Here is a 6,318-nt window from a genome sequence, read left to right as displayed (position 1 = left end):
TTTCACTGTTCCTAAATTTACTGAGGCTTTATTTGTGACCCAAGATGTGATCAATCCTGGAGAATGTTCTGTGTGCACATGAGAAGAAAGTTTAATCTGCTGTTTTTGGATGGAATGTCCTATAAATATCAATTAAATCTATCTGGCCTATTGTGTCATTTAAAGCTTGTGTTTCCTTATTAATTTTCTGTTTGGATCATCTGTCGATTGGTGTAAGTGAGGTGTTACAAGTCCCCCACTATTATTGTGTTACTGTCAATTTCCTCTTTTAGAGCTGTTAGCAGTTGCCTTATGTATTGAGGTGCTTCTATGTTGGGTGCATATATATTTATAATTGTTATATCTTCTTCTTTGATTGATCCCTTGATCATTATGTACTGTCCTTCCTTGTCTCTTGTAACATTCTTTATGGTAACGTCTGTTTTATCTGATTTGAGTATTGCTACTCCAGCTTTCTTTTGATTTCCATTTGCATGGAATATCTTTTTCCATCTCCTCACTTTCAGTCTGTATGTGTCCCTTGGTCTGAAGTGGGTCTCTTGTAGACAGCATAAATATGGGTCTTGTTTTTGTATCCATTCAGCATGCCTGTGTTTTTTTTTTTCTTTTTGGAGCATTTAATCGATTCACGTTTAAGGTAATTATCAATATGTATGTTCTTATGACCATTTCTTAATTGTTTTGGGTTTGTTTTTGTAGGTCCTTTTCTTCTCTTGTGTTTCCTACTTAGAGAAGTTTCTTTAGCATTTGTTGTAAAGCTGGTTTGGTGGTGCTGAATTCTTTTAGCTTTTGCATGGCTGCAAAGCTTTTGATTTCCCTATCGAATCTGAATGAGATTCTTGCCAGGTAAAGTAATCTTGGTTGTAGGTTCTTCCCTTTCATCACTTTAAGTATATCATGCCACTCCCTTCTGGCTTGTAGAGTTTCTGCTGAGAAATCAGCTGTTAACTTTATGGGAGTTCCCTTGTATGTTATTTGTCATTTTTCCCTTGCTGCTTTTAATAATTTTTGTGTCTTTAATTTTTGCCAATTTAATTACTATGTGTCTCGGGGTGTTTCTCCTTGGGTTTATCCTGTATGGGACTCTCTGCACTTCCTGGACTTGGGTGGCTGTTTCCTTTCCCATGTTAGGGAAGTTTTCGACTATAATCTCTTCAAATATTTTCTCAGGTCCTTTCTCTCTCTCTTCTCCTTCTGGGACCCCTATAATGCGAATGTTGTTGCGTTTAATGTTGTTCCAGAGGTCTCTTAGGCTGTTCTCATTTCTTTTCATTCTGTTTTCTTTATTCTGTTCCGCAGCTGTGAATTCCACCGTTCTGTCTTCCAGGTCACTTATCCATTCTTCTGCCTCAGTTATTCTTCTATTGATTCCTTCTAGTGTAGTTTTCATTTCAGTTATTGTATTGTTCATCTCTGTTTGTTCTTTTATTCTTCTGATCTTTGTTAAACATTTATTGCATCTTCTCGATCTTTGCCTCCATTCTTTTTCTGAGGTCCTGGATCATCTTCACTATCATTATTCTGAATTCTTTTTCTGGAAGGTTGCCTATCTCCATTTCATTTAGTTGTTTTTCAGGGGTTTTATCTTGTTCCTTCATCTGGTACATAGCCCTCTGCCTCTTCATCTTGTCTATCTTTCTGTAAATGTGGTTTTTGTTCCACAGGCTGCGGGATTGTAGTTCTTCTTGCTTCTGCTGTCTGCCTCCTGGTGGATGAGGCTATATAAGAGGCTTGTGGAAGTTTCCTGATAGGAGGAAACTGTGGTGGGTAGAGCTGGCTGTTGCTGTGTTGGGCAGAGCTCAGTAAAACTTTAATCCGCTTGTCAACTGATGGGTGGGGCTGGGTTCCCTCCCTGGTGGTTGTTTGGCCTGCGCAACCCAACACTGGAGCCTACCCAGGCTCTTTGGTGGGGCTAATGGCAGAGTGTGGGAGGGCTCACGCCAAGCTGTACGTCCCAGAACTTCTGCTGCCAGTGTCCTTCTCCCTTGATGAGCCACAGCTGCCCCCCACCTCTGCAGGAGACCCTCCAACACTAGCAGGTTGGGCCGGTTCGGTCTCCTATGGGGTCACTGATCCTTCCCCTGGGTCCCGATGTGCACACTACTTTGTGTGTGCCCTCCAAGGGTAGAGTCTCTGTTTCCCCCAGTCCTGCCAAAGTACTGCAATCAAATCCTGCTAGCCTTCAAAGTCTGATTCTCTAGGAATTCCTCCTACCATTGCCAGAGCCCCAGGTTGGGAAGCCTAATGTGTTGCTCAGAACCTTCACTCCAGTGGGTGGACGTCTGTGGTATAAGCGTTCTCCAGTTTGTGAGTCACCCACCCAGCAGTCATGGGATTTGATTTTATTGTGATAGTGCCCTGCCTACCATCTCACTGCAGCTTCTCCTTTGTATTTGAATGTGGTGTATCTTTTTTGGTGAGTTCCAGTGTCTTCCTGTTGATGATTATTCAGCAGTTAGTTGTGATTCCGGTGTTCTCAAAAGAGGGAGTGAGAGCACGTCCTTCTACTCTGCCATCTTGAACCAATCTTCCAACTTCATTCTTAATGGTGAAAAATTGAAACCATTTCCTCTAAGATCAGGAACAAGACAAGGTTGTCCACTCTTACCATTATGATTCAACATAGTTTTGGAAGTTTTAGCCACAGCAATCAGAGAAGAAAAAGAAATAAAAGGAATCCAAATTGGAAAAGAAGTAAAGCTGTCATTGTTTGCAGATGATATGATGCTATACACAGAGAATCCTAAAGATGTTACCAGAAAACTACTAGAGCTAATAAATGCATTTTGTAAAGTAGCAAGACACAAAATTGATGCACAGAAATCTCTTGCATTCCTATACACTAATGATGAAAAATCTGAAAGAGATATTAAGGAAACACTCCCATTTACCACCACAACAAAAAGAAAAAAGTACCTAGGAATAAACCTACCTAAGGAGACAAAAGACCTGTACGCAGAAAACTATGACACTGATGAAAGAAATTAAAGATGATACAAACAGATGGAGAGATATACCATGTTCTTGGATTGCAGGAATCAACACTGTGAAAATACTATACTACCCAAAGCAATCTACAGGTTCAATACAATCCCTATTAAACTACCAGTGGCATTTGTCACAGAGCTAGAACAAAAAATTTCACAATTTGTATGGAAACACAAAAGACCCTGAATACTCAAAGCAATCTTGAGAAAGAAAAATGGAGCTGGAGGAATCAGGCTCCCAGACTTCAGTCTATACAGTCAAGCTACAGTAATCAAAACAGTATGGTACTGGCACAAAAACAGAAATATAGATCAATGGAACAGGATAGAAAGCCCAGAGATAAACCCATGCACCTATCGTCACCTTATTTTTGATAACGGATGCAAGAATATACAATGGAGAAAAGATAGCCTATTCAATAAGTGGTGCTGGGTAAACTGGACAGCTACTTGTAAAAGAATGAAATTAGAACACTCCCTTACACTATACACAAAAATAAACTCAAAATGGGTTAAAGACCGAAATGTAGGGCCCGACACTATAAAACTCTTAGAGGAAAACATAGGCAGAGGACTCCATGATGTAAATCACAGCAAGATCCTTTCTGACCCACCTCCTACAGAAATGGAAATAAAAATAAACAAATGGGACCTAATGATACTTAAAAGCTTTTGCACAGCAAAGGAAACCATAAACAAGACCAAAAGACAACCCTCAGAATGGGAGAAAATATTTGCAAATGAAGCAACTGACAAAGGATTAATCTCCAAAATTTACAAGCAGCTCAATATCAAAAAACCAAACAACCCAATCCAAAAATGGGCAGAAGACCTTAACAGACATTTCTCCAAAGAAGATATATAGATTGCCAAAAAACACATGAAAGGAGGTTCAACATCACCAATCATTAGAGAAATGCAAATCAAAACTACAATGAGGTATTCCCTCACACCAATCAGAATGGCCATCATCAAAAAATGTACAAACAATAAATGCAGGAGAGGGTGTGGAGAAAAGGGAACCCTCCTGCACTGTTGGTGGGAATGTAAATTGATACAGCCACTACGGAGAACAGTATGGAGGTCCTTATAAAAATAAAACTAGAACTACCATACGACCCAGCAATCCCACTTCTGGGCATATACCCTGAGAAAACCATAACTTAAAAAGAGCCATGTACCACAATGTTCATTGCAGCTCTATTTACAATAGCCAGGACATGGAAGCAACCTAAGTGTCCAAAGACAGATGAATGGATAAAGAAGATGTGGCACATATATACAATGGAATATTACTCAGCCATAAAATGAAACGAAATTGAGTTATCTGTAATGAGGTGGATGGAACTAGAGTGTGTCATATGGAGTGAAATAAGTCAGAAAGAGAAAAACAAATACCATATACTAACACATATATATGGAATCTAAAAAAAAAAAAGGTTCTGAAGAACCTAAGGGCAGGGCAGGAATAAAGATGTAGACATAGAGAATGGACTTGAGGACACGGGGAGCGGGAAGGGTAAGCTGGGACAAAGTGAGAGAGTGGCATGGACATATATACACTACCAAATGTAAAATAGATAGCTAGTGGGAAGCAGCCGCATAGCACAGGGAGATCAGCTCGGTGCTTTGTGACCACCTATAGAGGTAGGATAGGGAGGGTGGGAGGGAGACGCAAGAGGGACCAGATATGGTGATATATGTATATGGATAGCTGATTAATTTTGTTATAATAAAGCAGAAACTAACACACCATTGTAAAGCCATTATACTGCAATGAAGATGTTCAAAAAAAAAGAAATGAAACAAAATATTTAAGAAAGTAATCATCTCTGAGTAGGTAAAATATAGGTCATTTTTATTTTCTTTATTATATTTTTCTGTATTTTCCAATTTTCTATGTTTTTCATGTATTGCTATTATATATTATAACCAGAAGTTACCTATGCTATCTTTAAAAAGATTTGGAAATTACTAAAAATATTTTTAATATTTTTAATTTTTAATATTTTTAATATTAAATTTTAATTAAATTAAAAATTAATTTTTAATATTTAATTAAAAATATTAAAATATTTTTAATAGTAGAGCAATAAAGATGATAATCAAAGGTAAAAAATAATAATAATAATTTTGGGAGATTTAAAATATAAGCCCTTTCCCCAACTATCTTGTCAAATACTTAAAAGACATTTGGAAAGAAAGCATCAGTTTTAGGTAATATTTCATAATAAAGTAGAATTGGACATGGAGTTCCTTGTGGTTAAGCAGATACCATAGTGCAACTGTCATGTACAGTCCCTTAAGCAGAGCCCAACTGTCCCTTCTCCATTAAAAAAAAATTCTGTTTCTAATTTTTCATCTATTAGATCTCTAAATCTCAGTTTTTCTAATGGTTCTTCTGCCATTAACCACTTCTCTATTCGCCATGCCAAATATCCTTTTAATATATTTCTGTACAAACACTTCAAAATTCTGCTTAACCAAGCATTTTGTAAAATTTTCTTTAAGGACTTTACATTCTCCAAAGTTATTCCACAGGAAACTACCCTTGTCCAAGGGCTGCAGCTGGAATTTCTTGATCTCAAATCCATGGCAATTGGCGTGATGGCTGCAAAGACCTCCTATTCTCTCTTGGACCTAATCCAGTTTGGCTTTTGTCCCCATAATTCTACTAAAACTATTCTAGTCAGGGTCAAGAATCCAATGGAGAATCCTAAATACTCACATTGCTAGACAGATCTGAAGCGTTTGACATAGTGAATTCATTTTATTTTATTTTATTGGATTATAGTTGATTTACAATGTTGGGTTAGCTTTGGGTGTACAGCAAAGTGATTCAGTTATACATATACACATATATTCATCCTTTTTCAGATACTTTTCTCATATGGGTTGTCACAGAATATTGAGTAGGGTTCCCTGTGCTATATAGTAGAATTCATCTCTTGAAATACTTCTTTTTACTTGGCCTCTGTGACAAGATTCACTCTTAGTATTTCTAATTCAGTAGCTGATTTTCCTGATCTCACTTTTACCGTGTTTCCTCATTATCCCAGGCGCTAGATGTCAGAGTGATCCAGGGTTCATACTAAAGCCTTTTTTGCATCTTCACTTACTCCCTAGGAGGTCTCATCCCAACTCAGGACTTTAATGCCATCTCTACAGAGATGACTCCCAAATTCATTTCTTCGGTGCTAATTTGTACCCTGAACTCCAGGTTCATATGGCCAATTAACTACTCAACATCTCCACCTGGACACTTAACAAATAGACATCTAAAATGTAATATATTGAGACACAAGTATTAATTCCTATACCTCCCCACCAC

This window comes from Aethalodelphis obliquidens, unplaced genomic scaffold (genome assembly GCF_003676395.1).
Source record: "Aethalodelphis obliquidens isolate GAN/ISIS:26980383/991018 unplaced genomic scaffold, ASM367639v1 scaffold10, whole genome shotgun sequence".
Classification (NCBI taxonomy): domain Eukaryota; kingdom Metazoa; phylum Chordata; class Mammalia; order Artiodactyla; family Delphinidae; genus Aethalodelphis; species Aethalodelphis obliquidens.
The sequence above is the reverse complement of the archived record's forward strand: the minus strand, read 5'-3'. Positions refer to the sequence as shown.